Below are 15,590 nucleotides of genomic sequence, written 5' to 3'. Positions count from 1 at the left end.
ATGATCAGCTTGGTTTGCATTTTAATCTGCATGAATCCCATCAGCATGTGCCAAGTGCTCCCAGAGCCATACTTCTGCACTGCCAGTTTTCTGACCATGTATTTCAGGGAAGCCTGAATGTAACATCATCAAACAAAGGAAAGGGAATAATGGAACAGAATTTAGCCAGGAGCCTTTATAAGACAAAACAAAAGGTGAACCAGCTAAACTATGTGTTTATAAAGGGGCTGGCTTGCCTCTTTTTAGAAGTGCTTGGGTGGCTTTAATGGAGAAGGAGTCTAATGACTTTTGACACGTGTTAATGGTGCGTGTCACCTCCTTTCTGTTTTGCTAATGACATGTCTAATTTCCAATGGCATGTGTCACATTGCATATATTTGTTAAATATAGGTCAGAGGCTAAAAATATGCATGGTGTTAGCAAAATATATACCATAACAATGGCAGAGATCTCCCTCGCTCTGCAGCAAGCTCAGCTGATCAGAAAGCTGCTTCTGGAGGGTTTTGTAAGACTCAGTGGCAAAATGTTGTGTTGTTGTGGGTTTTGGTTGGTTGGTTGGTTGGTTGGTTGGTTGTTTTTTCTAAAGACTTGTCTTAAAAGATGGTGGCAAAAGGTTAGGCTTGGGTGGAGTTGGTATTGATGAGCAGAAGGAATTCTTCTTATTCTTTGAGGTGTGGTGCCTCTTCCTAGGAAAGAAAGCTGAAAAATGCTGATGCACTAATGTGGTAGTCACTGATTTATGTGGTTTGGCAAAAGCTAGGAACAGCATCTCTGGGGAGAAAAGGGCAACAGGAGGGACACATTTCAGGCCAGCACGGAAAAACGGCTGCTCAGCATTGCAGCAGTGACCTTCTGCCACTCAAAGTGTTGGGCTGATAGTATTCTTCTTCAGCAAGGAGCACAGGGGGTAAGTGGCCATTTTCACATAAAATCTTGTGATAAGAAAGTCTTTGGAGAGGTGGCAGCTGACTGTCCTCATGGTGGCTGTTCTCTCACCATTGAATTAGTGCTCCCTGGTCAGTGGATGGTGGTCATGCAGTGAGAAGAGTCTTGCTCAGTGTCTAGTCAAGATGTTTCCAACATTCAGATTCCATGCTTTTGGCTCACAACAGGACATCTTCTTCATCTTGATGAGACTTTTTTCTTTGCAAATAATGCTAATGAATGGAATAAATGGATCTGAGATAGTCACCAGACAGAAGTATCTTAGGTTATGGGTGGATGGTGTCTTTGATGAGGCATTATAGAATGATAGAATCAAAGACTGGTTTGGGTTGGAAGGGACCTTAATGATCACAGTATCACAGTACATTAGAGGTTGGAAGGCACCTCCAGAGATCATCAGGTCCAACCCCCTTGGCCAAAGCAGGATCACCTAGGGTGGTCTGCACAGGAATGCATCCAGGTGGGTTTGGAAAGTCTCCAGAGAAGGAGACTCCACAACCACTCTGGGCAGCCTGTTCCAGGGCTCTGTCACCCTCTCTATAAAGAAGTTTCTCCTCATGTTGAGCTGAAATCTTCTATGTTCAAGCTTGTACCTGTTGTTCCTTGTCTTATTACTGTGCACCACTGAAAAGAGCCTGGCCCCCTCCCCTTGACACCCACCCCTCAGCTATTGATAGACATTGATCAGATCCCCTCTCAGCCTTCTCTTCTCCAGACTAAACAGCCCCAGGGCTCTCAGTCTCTCTTCACAGGGGAGATGCTCAAGTCCCCTTAGCATCCTCATGGATCTCCCTTGGATTCTCTCCAACAGGTCTCTGTCTCTCTTGAACTGGGGAGCCAAAACTGGACAGAGTATTCCAGGGCAGGGCAGAGGGGAAGAAGAACCTCCTTAGACCTGCTGGACACACTTTCTTGATGCATCCCAGGATCCCATTGGCTCTCTTGGCCACAAGGGCACTTTGCTGTCCCATGGAGAACTTGATCACCTAGTTCCAAGCCCCTGCCACAGACAGGGACACCAGGTTGCTGATCTTACTGTATTATTACAGAAAGATTATAGGGACTGTTCTGGGCCAAGTAAAGAAAGAAAACAAGGATGAGAGGTGTTTTCTGTGTTTGAATGTTAGATTTGTTTTTTTTTTTTACAGCAGTTTTTCTTATATATCAATGAAACTCTAAGGACAGTTCTAACACCACCTTCCTCTGGGGTGTAGTACTGGTGTGAGCTGAGTGATGCTGTTTGTGTGTGTGATGTAAAGGGGAGCAAGGTTTGCTTTTGCTAGCTAAGAAAACATAGATATCCTAATGGACTAACAAGGATCTTGTGAAATGAGGGTGAAAAGCAAGTAAAGCAAGCCCTAAAATCCGTATGGTGTAGGTAGGTAGATAAGTAGATAGAGTTGTCCAGTTCAGACAAGGTTTTGTGCTAGTTGGAGCCCATTTAATTGCATCTTAATTTGATGGTCAACACTTTGAAATGAAATGGTGGAATTGTCTCTGTTGCACATATCTGAGATGTCAAAGGGCTTCTAGGCTTCTGCTTTGAATCCACCAGAAATAATGTACCAGGGGAAAAAAAAAAAGAACATCAGCTTTGCCAAGAAACTTCCTCGACTTGGGAACTTTGCTCCAGAAGCATTTGTAAGTCATAAGTCCTTTAAATAACAGCCCTCTGCATATCTGATCTACTTCTGCCTGTGAATGCACCACTACTTCAGCTTTGGCAGACACCTCCTGCTTGCTTCCTTCTGATAACTTTTATGCCTAGCACAGGGATTCAGCTGTGCTCTGCCATCCATCAGCTTCACCGGAGGTGCTCCAGCATTCTCCCCCTCCTCCTGCATCCTCTGCCAGCTCCTCATGTTTGCCCCAGTTGTGAACCTACTGTGGAAAAAGCATTTGTTGTTTTTTTTCCATGAGTGTGTGCCAGGCTCTGAGAGAGAAATTTGATGACCGAGGATTGCTGCAACAAAGGCAATTAGAAGTCTGCTGCATATGCATTAAACAGACTACATAATCCTAAGCCAAAGATGTGGCTAAGAACAGCCCATGAGGATGCTGAGCTAGAGGAAGCATGACAATAGATAATTTCAAATCCAGCCAAGCTTGAAAGAGGTGTGTTTCCCTCCTGCATGAAGTTAAGAAAGAAAGAGTTATAAAATCCTCTCCCTTGAAGCAATTCTCACTTTCTCTTTGTCCTAGTCTTAGCTTTGCTCCACTCATCAGAGATAAGGTCCTTCATCTCTAGGAGATAATAATTATTAACCAGCTAAAAAAAAAAGATGAACTATCTACACTCTGAGGAAACACTAACTGTCCACTTCAGTCCTATTCCTGCAGCAGATAATGTCATGGTGCCACCACAGTAAGAGCAGCAATACTTCACTGACAAGAAATCAGAGTCACATCTTTGAAATGGTTTCACTGCTACTATGAAGTTCTGTTTCATTTGAAGGTATTCACAGCCTTTTCCATTAAAGGCCAGGTGATCTAAAGAGCAAAATAGTGAAGGTAGTGTTTCCATGCATTTGTTTGGCTTTCATAGGAGCTCCCCATTCACAGATGACCTTCCAGAGGCCACCATTCTGGGGTTCTGTGTGATTTCAGAGGAAACCAGAAAGCTTCCTCACTGTGATGTTTTGGGGTTAGTGCAGCCTCAGAGGCAGGCTTCCCAGGCTCCTCTATCTGTTAGGAACCTGGGAAGGTCTGGGGGCCAATTCTGGCTCTCCAAGAGCTGCCTTGTCCCCAAGCTGGGTGTATTGATGTCACCATCACTGGAGGTGTTTAAGAAAAGCTTGGATGTGGCACTTGGTGGCATAGTTTAGCTGATGTGGTGGTGTTAGGTCATAGGCTGGACTTGATGATCACAGAGGTCTTTTCCAGCCTCAGTAATTCTGTGATTCTGTGACTCTGATGACTCACATGTTTATCACATAAAGTTATCCATGATAAAAAAAAAAAAAAACAAAAAAAAAAAAACAGCAAAAAAACCAAACCCCCCCAAAAAAAATCAAAAACATGACACCAAAAACCAAATTTTCTTTTGGATGAAGTTATCACCTACCTTGTACCACCTAGGTCTGCTCATGAGGTTCAGAGAAACATTAGCACTTTCTGTTAGTCAGAACAATATTCACTGCAGAGCCCAAAGGGAGAAGATGAAATTCTGTTTCATCCTACCTTTAACTTCCAGAAATCTTTCTACTGACATCAGAATATGAACTCTACAAAATCCCTGATATTTGTGGCTGGAGAGCTTGGTTCAGATAGGAATAAGTTGATCAAACTCTTTTCAGTGGCCAGCTGGTATCTCTGAACATCATCTCCTGCTACCATGGATGGCTAGAGCATGTATTTCCTGCCCTCATTTCTAAGACTCTCTGAGCATCAGCAAGTGTCAATATGGTCAGGTATTGGAATAGGTTGCCCAGAGAGATGGTGGAGTCATCAGCCCTGGAGGAGTTCAAGAAATGTGTAGACATAGGACTTCAAAGCATGGTTTAATGGCTGGGCTGGCCTCTGGGTTGAGGGTTGGACTCAGTCTTGAAGGTGTCTTCCGACCACAATGATTCTGTGGTTCTATGATTCTAATACCAAATATCCAGAGCTGCTGCTGGATGAGGTGTGAGTCCCAAACAGCAGCCCTGATTCAGCTCAGTTGCACTAAGGTATGAGAGGCATTCCAGTTTTCAGCAATTAGGCATCAGCTTCCACCTTTCTTTTTGCCTACAACCATTGTGCAGTTTTTATTTCAGATAATCTTTGGCTTATGTCAATAGTGCAGAAACAGAGAGTATTGCTTTAAGGAAAGAAAATGCAGCAGCACATTAAATACAAAAAGGAGTGATGCAGACTATAAAAAAGCCTGGAAATCTTGAGGTTCTATTTTACTAGAGAGCTATCAACAGAAACAACAACAAAAAAAATTGAAATTATTTGTAAAGTTCACATATTGAGCTCAGGAAGCAAATCAAAAGTGCTTTCCCTGCTGTTCTTTTCAATATTCACTTCATGTTTTATTTGGAAGTTAGATTCATCTCCACTCTAAAACGTGCTCTGCTTTTATCTTAAGTATTGCTATTTCCATACCAACAAAGAATGTTTCTTATCAGCATCTTCCGGATGGACTTCCTAATGCATTTGATTTCCAGCTATTAACCCAGGAGCCCTGCATTCCCAATCACTTTGTGGTTTTTAAGACCCCACAGGTTTGGAAGTGCATGGGCATTCTTATAAACATTATTGCTTGATTTTGCACTTGACACTGTCTGTCAATATCCTCCTGGCTCATGGCTAAAAGATGATTTAAAGGTCAGCAAGTCAGACCTCTGCACTCCTGTGTGTTCCCCTTGCTCTCAATGCAGCCCACCAAACATGCAGCTTCAATCTAGCTCACACTGGTTTGGGACAGAATTATCACACTGTTGTCTTTTTGCTCTTCAGAAACATTCACATGGAATTAGTATAGAATCACAGAAGGGTGGGGGTTGGAAGGGACCTCTGGAGATCTTATTGCCTATACCCTCTGCTGGAGCAGGGTCACCCACAGCAGGGTGCACAGGATTGTAATAGCCAGGCAGGAATCACTCCAGACAAGGAGGCTCCAAAACCTCTCTGGGCATCCTGCTCCAGGGCTCCAGAACCTTCAAAGCAAAGAATTTTCTCCTGATCTTCAGATGGAACATCCTGGGTACCAGTCTGTGCCCATTATTAAAGCATCCTCATGAAGATCAGAGAATCATAGAATCAGTCAGGGTTGGAAGGGACCACAAGGATCATCCAGTTCCAACCCCCCTGCCATGGGCAGGGACACCTCACACTGGATCAGGCTGGCCAGAGCCTCATCCAGCCTGGCCTTAAACACGCCCAGGGATGGGGCCTCAACCACCTCCCTGGACAACCCATTCCAGGCTCTCACCACTCTCATGGGGAAGAACTTCTTCCTACATCCTGTCTGAATCTCCCCACTTCCAGCTTTGTTCCATTCCCCCCAGTCCTGTCACTACCTGATAGCCTAAAAAGTCCTCCCCCACCTTTCTTATAGGCTTTCTTGTAAGATAATTGCAAGAACCATCACAAATCTTTCTAAAAACTTTTACTCTTTAGAAATAAAACCTCTTAGAATCATAGAATGAATTGGGTTGGAAGGGACCCTTGAAGGTCCTTTTGTCCAAACACCCTGCAGTGAGCAGGGACACCTTTAACTAGACCAGGTTGCTCAGGGCCCCATCAGGCTTGACCTTGAATGCCTCCAAGGATGGGGCATCACCATGGCTCTGAGCAATCTGTTCCAATATTTCACAACCCTCATTGTGAAGAACTTCCTCCTAATGTCCAACCTAAATATACTCTGCTCTAGTTTAAAACTATAAAATCTCTTCTTCCAGGTCATCTTAAAGTAGTTGGCCAGGTTCTGTTGTCACATCTGTAAACTCTTCAAACTAATAATCTTGTTGCAAGGATGCTTGGTGGAAGTGGGATCAGAGCTTTCAGGAAGGAAATGCTGGGCCATAACAAGAGCTGGGTTTTGGGAACACAATCCATGGAGACCCCAGAATAAAATCCCAGCTCCCTGTGCTCTCCATGACAATCCTTCAATGCTGCTGTTAACTTCAGTTAAAATTAGAACATGTCAAGTAAAAGTTGGTAAAGTCTGCTTTCCTATCACAGGCTACAGGGAAGCTGGTGAGGGACTTTTTAGGGGGTCAGGTAGTGATAGGATTGGGGGGAATGGATTCAAGCTAGAGGAGGGGAAATTCAGATTAGACATTAGGAAGAAGTTCTTCACCATGAAGGTGGTGAGACACTGAACAGGTTACCCAGGGAGGTAGTGGAAGCTTCATCCCTGCGAGTTTTTAAGGCCAGGCTGGATGTGGCTCTGGGCAACCTGATCTAGTGGAAAGTGTCCCTGCCCATGGCAGGGGGGTTGGAACTGGATGAGCCTTGAGGTCCCTTCCAACCCTGACAATTCTATGATTTTGCCTCTCATTTCAAATTATTTGCATAGTTTATAATAAACTTTCAAATCATATTGCAATGTTTTCATACAGCTGGTGAGCCACAGGTTGCACACAATGACATTCCTTTGGATTTTTATGACAATTGGGACTAAAATGACAGGAATATTTTACTACCTAAAATCATCAGTGATTCACTAACAATCTGCATTGCAAACCCTGTGGTTTTTTTTTTTTCTTGCTGCATAATTTTAATGAGAGTTCTGCAGATAATCCATTTAACAGGGATGGAGAATGACCATTTGACAAAAGAATCTTCAAACACCAACCTAAAGGTTGCCTGATTCAAGTTTTCTCTTACATTAAATTCCTTCCCAAGTCCTTTTGCTGCAAAGCACTGCACACACACTTGGCTTAAATCACACTTCTAAAACTCTCTGACTTCAGTGGAATTTGAGAGTGTGCTTGAAGGTAAGCCTGGAACTAAATTGCTTCTTGGATTGAGCTACTCACCCACATGCATGAGCAAGAAGATCTCAAAAGAGTAACATAATTTTCCTTGATCCAAGGAAATTAAGGAGAAAAAATAATTCTTCATAGCATCATAGAATGGTTTGGGTTGGAAAGGATCTTCAAAGGTCATCTTTGGACTAGATCTTCATCCTCCACTAGATCAGGTTGCTTAGAGCCTTGTGGAGTCAGCCCTTGAATATCTTTAGGGCTAGAGCCTCAACTACCTCCCTGGGGCAAACTGTTCCATGGTGCAGAACTTGTTCCTGACTTCCAATCTAAATTTGCTCTTCCCATGGTGCAGAACTTGTTCCTAACTTCCAGTCTAAATCTGCTCTTCCCATGGTGCAGAACTTGTTCCTAACTTCCATCTAAATTTGCCCTTCCCTAATCCCAAGCTATTGCCCCTCATCCTATCACTGCAGCCCTTTATGATGTGTTTGATTCAACTCTAAAGTACCTGCAATAAAACACTCTGTATCCATCTCTTTGGGTGTCAGTATCCTCACACTTGAGGCTGGTGGGGCAGCCCCCATGCCCTCAGTGCCCCTCACAGTCCACTTGCCACTGCCACAGGGTGCAGCCCTTCCTGTCTCCTGAACGTGGTGCGGGTCTCAGGAGCAGCTGCCCAGGAAGAGAATCCTTGGACTGATTTTATTTATTTATTTATTTATTTTCATTTCAAGGGAAGAGCATCTGATGTCATCCACCTGGACTGGTGTAAAGCAGTTGCTACTGTCCTGCATGACATCCTGGTCACCAGATTGGAGTATGCACTTGGGGGGTGGATAAGGAATTGGCTGGATGGCTGCACTCAGGAAGTTGCAGTCAATGGCTCAGTGTCCAGATAGAGACCAGTGACAAGTGGTGTCCCTCAGGGGCTGGTACTGGGACCAGTGCTGTTTAACATCTTTGTCAGTGATATGGACAGTGAGACTGAGGCACCCCCAGCAGTTTTGAGGATGACAGCAAGCTGTGGTCCAGCTGACATGCTGGAGGGAAGGAAGCCATCCAGAGGGACTTGGACAGGCTTGAGAGGTGGGCCCAAGCCAACCCCAGGAAGTTCAACAAAGCCAAGTGCAAAGTCCTGCACCAGGGTCAGAGCAATCCCAAGCACAAATCCAGGCTGGGCAAGCAGTGGCTCAAGAGCAGTCTCAAAGAGAAAGACTTGGGGATGTCAGCTGGTGATAAATGCTACATGAGTGCATTTGTGTGCAATGTGTGCTTGCAGCCTAGAAGACAACCATCCTGCTCTGGCAGGGCCTGGACCTGATGATCTCTCGAGGTCCCTTCCAACCTCTGATATACTGTGAGACTGTGAACCATGCCTTGGGCTGCTCCTAAATAAGTGTGACCAGAAGGACAAGGGAGGTGATTCTGCCTCTCTGCTCTGCTGTGCTCTGCTCTTGTGAGACCTCACCTGCACTACTGCATCCAGTTCAGGTGTCTCCAGCATAAGAGGGGCATGGAGCTGCCAGAGTGGGTCCAGAGCAGGGCCACAAAGATGATCAGAGGGCTGGAGCACCTCACTGTGGGGACAGGCTGAGAGAGTTGGGGTTGTTCAGCTTAGAGAAAAGAAGGCTGCAGGTAGACCTTAGAGCAGCCTGCCAGTACCTGAAAGGGACCTGCAAGAAAGGGACTTTTTACAGTGATCTTGAAGTTCTTTTCCAGCCAGAGATATTCTGTGGTTCTGTAATTACTATTGCTAGCATTTATAGCAGTAACAAAACAAACACACTGAAAAAAAAAAGAAAAAGAACAGTAGGAAACAGCTTCCTATCAGCTTCTTTCTTCTACTCCTAAACTCAAACAGCCATGGACTAAAGAAGCTTTGTGTTGTAGAAAGTTATTTATCTTCTAAGGCAAGGACACACAGATCATAGAATCATAGAATCAGTCAGGGTTGGAAGGGACCACAAGGATCATCCAGTTCCAACCCCCCTGCCATGGGCAGGGACACCTCACACTACATCAGGCTGGCCAGAGCCTCATCCAGCTTGGCCTTAAACACCTTCAGGGATGGAGCCTCAACCACCTCCCTGGACAACCCATTCCAGGCTCTCACCACTCTCATGGGGAAGAACTTCTTCCTCACCTCCAGCCTGAATCTCCCCACTTCCAGCTTTATTCCATTCCCCCCACTCCTATCACTACCTGATATCCTAAGAAGTCCCTCCCCAGCTTTCTTGTAGCCCCTTTCAGATACTGGAAAGCCACAAGAAGGTCACCTTGGAGCCTTCTCTTCTCCAGACTGAACCAAATCAGATACTAGACACACAGATCTGTGCTCTCTGTCTCTATTATTTGATACATGGGTTTGGATTAAATTTTGGATTGTTTCCCCCCCCTCCCCCCCCAAATAATCTGAACAATTATTTAGGAAGTCTTGGTCTGGAGGCAAACCTTGAAGAACCTCTAGTGTGAGGTGTCCCTGCCCATGGCAGGGGGGTTGGAACTAGATGATCCTTGTGGTCCCTTCCAACCCTGACTGATTCTATGATTCCAAGTTGGACATCAAGTTGCCCTCAGGCTGAATTTAGAGTGCACATCTTGAGGCAGGCAGTGTTCCAATTAGCTTATTAGTTTTACAGATTTGAGTCCTCTTGGCACGATGTCAGGAATATGTTTCATACCTAACAGCATTTCTGGCTTGATGTAGTCAATCAAACCATCATTTGCATTTGAAACTGGAATGAATCTCTGCATTTTCTCCTTCCTGCTCCCTACCTCAGTGCCTGGTATGCAGACCTTGCCCGAACTGGCAGTGCACAGTCATGTGAAGGTTGAACTGTAAACCAGTGGGGAAAAAAAAAAAAAAAAATATATATATATATAAATATATATATATATATATATATGTGAAACATCTGGAAGTGCTCATATTCCCACCAAAAAAAACACCCCAAAAGCCAAGAAAACTTTCTCTGCACAGCCCATTACGTTGAAACCAGGGGAAGAGTGATTTACTTCCACAGCTAGAAAGTCTGGGTGGTGATAAAACCTTATCAAATAAAAGTGCATTGCCTCGTCTGTGGAGGTTCTGGAAGCAGCCCATAATTATTTATGAGCAGTTACTGTTATTGCCATTTACAATAAAAATAAAATAAAGCATGTTCTGGGTTAATTACATGATGCCTAATTGACTGGTGCTAAATGTAGACTGGTCTATAATTAATGTTGAAGTGAAGGAAGCTAAGATCCACAATGGGGATGGCAGGGGTGGGGAAATTATTACAACACATCTGATTTCTGGTGCTTTTGGCAACATATTTAGCAAGACAGGAACCCTTGGTGACTTCACACACCTCATCTTTCGGTTTGTAGTCAGAAGCTGTGTTTGTTTTGCTGACAGAAACTCCCTTCTTCCTATTCCCCTAAAGCCTACAGTGGTTTCCCCATCCATCCACACACAGGTCATGACCATGGGGTTTGGTCCTTTGGGGTTTTGTGGCTCTCAAGGGGACTCCCAAACCTTCTTGCAGATGGTTGTGAGCCAAGATTTTGTGCTTTTGTTCTAAGTTTCAGCATGTCAGTGTTTCATGTTGAGGCTTCCAACACTTTTCTGCAATACTCTTTGGGATACTTGGCAGGTTCCACACTGAAAACTGCCATTGAAGTCTTTCTCTCCACTCCTGAGCTCCTGAGGAGGACCTAGGTGTGGGGGGAAATCTACCTTCTTTGCTTCACTGCTGGGAATCAATGGCCTCCCACAGGTCTTACTCCTGGACTGTTCCAAGGGGATCTTATAGCAGTATTCCAGTGCTACAGGAAAGATGAGGAGGAGTTTTCATAAGGGCAGGTGATAGGACAAGAGGCAATGACTTTAAACTGAAAGAAGGGAGATTTAGATTAGATACTAAGAAATCCTTCACTGTGAGGGTGGTGAGGCAGTAGAACAGGTTGCCAAGAGGGGCTGTGGATGCCTGATCCCAGTGATTTTGTAAGTATCAAAGAATCAGAAAGTTCTTTTGTTTGGAAAAGAGCTTTAAGATGACTGAGTTCAACCATCAACCTAAGACCACCATGGCCATTAAACCATGTCCCCAGGTGCCATGTCTACATGATTTTTGACTATCTCCAGGGAAGGGGAATCCACCACCTCCCTGGGCAGCCTGTTCCAACACTTGACCTGTCTTTCAGTAAAGATATTTTTCATACTGTCCAAGCTAAACCTCCCCTGGAGCAACTTCAGGCTGTTTCCTCTCTTCCTATCACCTGATACTAGAGAGAACAGACCCCCCTGAAGCATGAGCAAGTGGAGAGCTTCATGTTCTATTTCTGCTTGATTCCCATTAGAAGCCACAGAAAACTCATTTGCCAGAATTTTGGGGTGGGAATAAATCTTCTGCTTTCATCTGTATGTGCAGAAAAACCCTCCCAAATCCCCAGGGCTGGCTCCTCCGTGCAGCTCGTGCCTGGCACTGAGCACCTTCCCCTGTGCCAGCTGCACTGCTGAAAATGCTCTCAGTGTGCTGCTGCAAGATTAGTGGACACTTTACCCAGCCTGTGAACTCCAGATAAATCCCAGAACAGCAGCAGGAAGAAAGCAACATAAGCCCAAGCAGAAGGTCTCCATTTATTGGAGATCTGTGTGCTATGTGCTTGAACAGCTCCAGGGTAACAAACTGCTCTACCTGCCTCTCCAGGCAGGCAAGATCAGAAAAGCAGATGCTGCCCTGACCTCTGCCCGTTGCATTTGTGTTGCTCTACTGCTCAGTAGCTTTTTTGTGCCCCAATTATATTGCTACATTTATTATTCCCGTTTAATTCCATCACTTTGCATGGTGTTTCTAGATGGCTGGGGGGAAAAAAGTAAGAGCTAAGTATTTTAGTCTGGAGGAGAGGAGGCTGAGGGGAGACCTTGTTGCTCTCTATAGCTCTCTGAAAGGAGGTTGGAGTGAAGTGGGGGGTGGTCTCTTCTGCCTAGTATCAAGGGATATAATGAGAGGAATTGGCCTCAAATTGCACCAGGGGAGGTTTAGGTTGGATATCAGGAACAATTCCTTTACTGAAAGAGTGGTCAGGCACAGGAACAGGCTGCCCAGGGAACTGGTGGAGTCACCATCCCTGGAGGTGTTCTTGTGTGGACATGGCACTCTGGGACATGGTTTCATGGCTGTGATGATGTTAGGTCAACAGCTGGACTCAATGATGTTAGAAGTCTTTTCCAAACAAGAAAATTCCCTGATTCTATATGGTGATTTTATATCCTGTCATTCCTCAGGTTTTCCAGTTCCTCTATTCCCATCACAGAAAGCTGAAATTTCTGGTCTTAGGAACTTGAAGGTCAGAACCTGCTTGGCCATGTCACCCATCTGAGACCTGAGACAGAGCAGGGTAAAGACCCAGATCTTCCTAACAGCACTGAAAACAAAACACAGCCTAAGCATGCTGCAGAAGCTCTGTGCTGAGGTAAGAGCTGTGAACCCCCCACCAGAAAGAAAACCACCCTGGCTTGGATGAGGGTGTTTTGCCATCAAGGTTTCTAAGAGAATTGGAGATTCTCTGGTGTCCCAAACACTTTGCATCATTGTGATGCCAGAAGAAATGCTCCAAGCACAGGGAAAAGCTGCAGTGCTGGAACTCCTCCAGCACTGGTGTCTGTCAGGCCCTGGGGACAGCCACCCAACAGGGGCCAGGCATGAGATGAAATCCAAGTGGTCCCAAGAGCATTGACAAAACTGTCCCTAAACATCTTGAGATATCCCTGGGTGGTTTCAGAGCAGTGCTGAGGAAAGCAGTGACAAGCTAAAGCCCCAGAGGGATCCCCCAGCAAAGAAGGAAAGACCAAACACTTCTGTCTTGGAAAAACATCTCATTTGGTCTCTTCTCACAGGTGGCTTCAAGCTGCAACAGGGCAAGGTTAGACTGAACATTAGGGAAAATGTTTTCTCAGCTGGAATGAGCTGCCCAAGGAAGTGGTGGAGTCACCAACCCTGGATGTGTTTAAAGGTGGTTTGGATGTGGTGCTTGGGGGTATGGTTTAGGGGTGAACCTTGTAGAGTAGGATTCTGGGTTGGACTTGATGATCCTGAGGGTCTTCGCCAACCTGAATGTTTCTGTGATCTGTGATCTCAGAGGGAGCCATTGGCCCCTCAGGGGCAGGGATGGAGAAAACCACCACAGTGGACAGCAAGGATATATAGATAGGAAATATTTGACTTCAGCAACAGCTGCCAGTGGTCTGCATAACACAGGCAGGAAAAAAAAACAAGCAGCAGCTTTGAGGAACCTTTCAAACCTTTCTTATAGTGAGGTACCTATTCTAGGTCTACAAGATAGGCAGTGTGGGTTTAGATGGACAACTTTTCTGCTCATCAGATGAATCTTGCAGGTAAAAAGGGTAACTTCTCCTCTTCCCTGCCTGTGTTGGAGGTTGCATGGGAAAGCAAATGTTTTAAAAATGCTTAACTGAGAAAAGAAAGAAATTTGTAACACATTTTGTTTGCTCATTTGTAGTTTTATTCACAGAATCTATTTTAAGCCCAGATACAGTTTGAGGTTTACAGATATTTGTAGACCATGCCTGAAAGAAAAACTCTTTACTACATATATGGAAATTAATTGAGGGGTTTTGGGGCATTTTTTCCTTCCCTTTTTTTTGTTTCTTACTATTTTTAGCTCTAGATGAAACAGCAGACTTAAAAGAAATAGAAGCTCACAAGCAAGGAAGAATACTTTGTAAAAGGACTGGTTCTAGCTAGTGCTGCAGGATTTGAGCTCTGATTGAAGCTTTGAGCAACCTTATCCAGTGGAAGGTGTCCCTACCCATGGCAGGGGGGTTAAAGTAGGTGATTTTTAAGGTCCCTTCCAGCCCAAACCATGCTATGATTTATCAAAACCTGAGACATGAAGCGGAGATATCAACAGAGACATATCCTGAGGAGGAGTCCTGGTTTCACTGGGATAAGTGATCTGCAGACCATTAGGAGTTTGGAGCCAGCCAGACTTGATGGCCTGATCTGGCTCCAGGTGCATCCCACACCAGAACTGCCCTGCTCAATATAAAGGAGTTCCTCCTGCTTGGGTTCCTCCTCTTCCTTCTCCCAGGAGGTTCTCACTTCATCATTCTGCTCCTGAAGATTGCTTTTCTCCTCCTTGTGGCTGCTGTATGTGGACTGGGCTGAATATAACTTTAGATACTTCTTATTTGCCTGAGTATTAATATTAGTTTGGCTGGTGTAGCATAGTTGGCTTTTTCATTTCACCCTGTGGGTCTCCTTTCCTGGTGCCACTTCTTGGCTGGAGAGGGCTCATTGGTTGGTGGAGCAACTGTTTTGATTTAGTCCTGGAGTCAGGTTGAATGTAGGCAGCAGGCACAAGAAAAAAATCATTGCATTTACAGCATGTGGTGAAGTGCACTCTGGAAATGAGAAGCTCTGAGGAAGGTTCTTCTTTCAGGCTGCCAGATGAGAAATCTGCAGGCCAGCACCTTGTGGCTAAGCTCAGCTTAGTGAATTTCTGACCCTTGCATGAGGGAAATGTTTTACAGTCAGCACTGACTCCCATTTGAATGCTGCTTTGAAGAGACAATTATTTACTTTATCTACTAGGGACACATGATTCCTACAACACTCCCACTTTTGCAGCCAGCCTACAGGGATGCACACAATGAGCCATGCACTGGGAAATTGTCTATCACAGAGCACAAGACCCAGTTAAATGACTTTTTCCTCCCTTTTGATTCTTCTGAGGCTTAACAAACAGTCCTGCATTTTGTTTGCTCTTCCATGAGCTCCTTCCTGCAGATTCCTCTTTTTCTTGAATTATTTAGGACATGTATAAAATGTGCAGAGACCGTACACTAACTCCTGTTTTTTGGAACAGCCTGGCATCCAAATGGATAAGTCTAATAAAGTACCAATTAGACAGACACTTGCTGAAGTCAAGTCTAGTTCACTACTATTGTGTTCTGCTACCCATTGATTAGGATGATTAAAATCTGATCTCTTTGTATCAATGAAGATAGCATGTTCCTAAGGAAAGCTGTCATGGAAGAATCTCCTTGAAGCTTGGCTTCAGCTCTCTTTGCAACTGACTGAAGCAAGAGCCAGAGGAGTCCTCATTAGCTGGAAGAAAAAAAAAAAAGAAAAGAAAAGTGACCAGCATCACTGTTATTAATCCTAATAGCAATGATATCTGATAAATTCTTGCTCTCCTTTCCCAGATCCCCAAGAG

Source organism: Indicator indicator, chromosome 15 (genome assembly GCF_027791375.1).
Source record: "Indicator indicator isolate 239-I01 chromosome 15, UM_Iind_1.1, whole genome shotgun sequence".
Lineage (NCBI taxonomy): Eukaryota > Metazoa > Chordata > Aves > Piciformes > Indicatoridae > Indicator > Indicator indicator.
The sequence above is the reverse complement of the archived record's forward strand: the minus strand, read 5'-3'. Positions refer to the sequence as shown.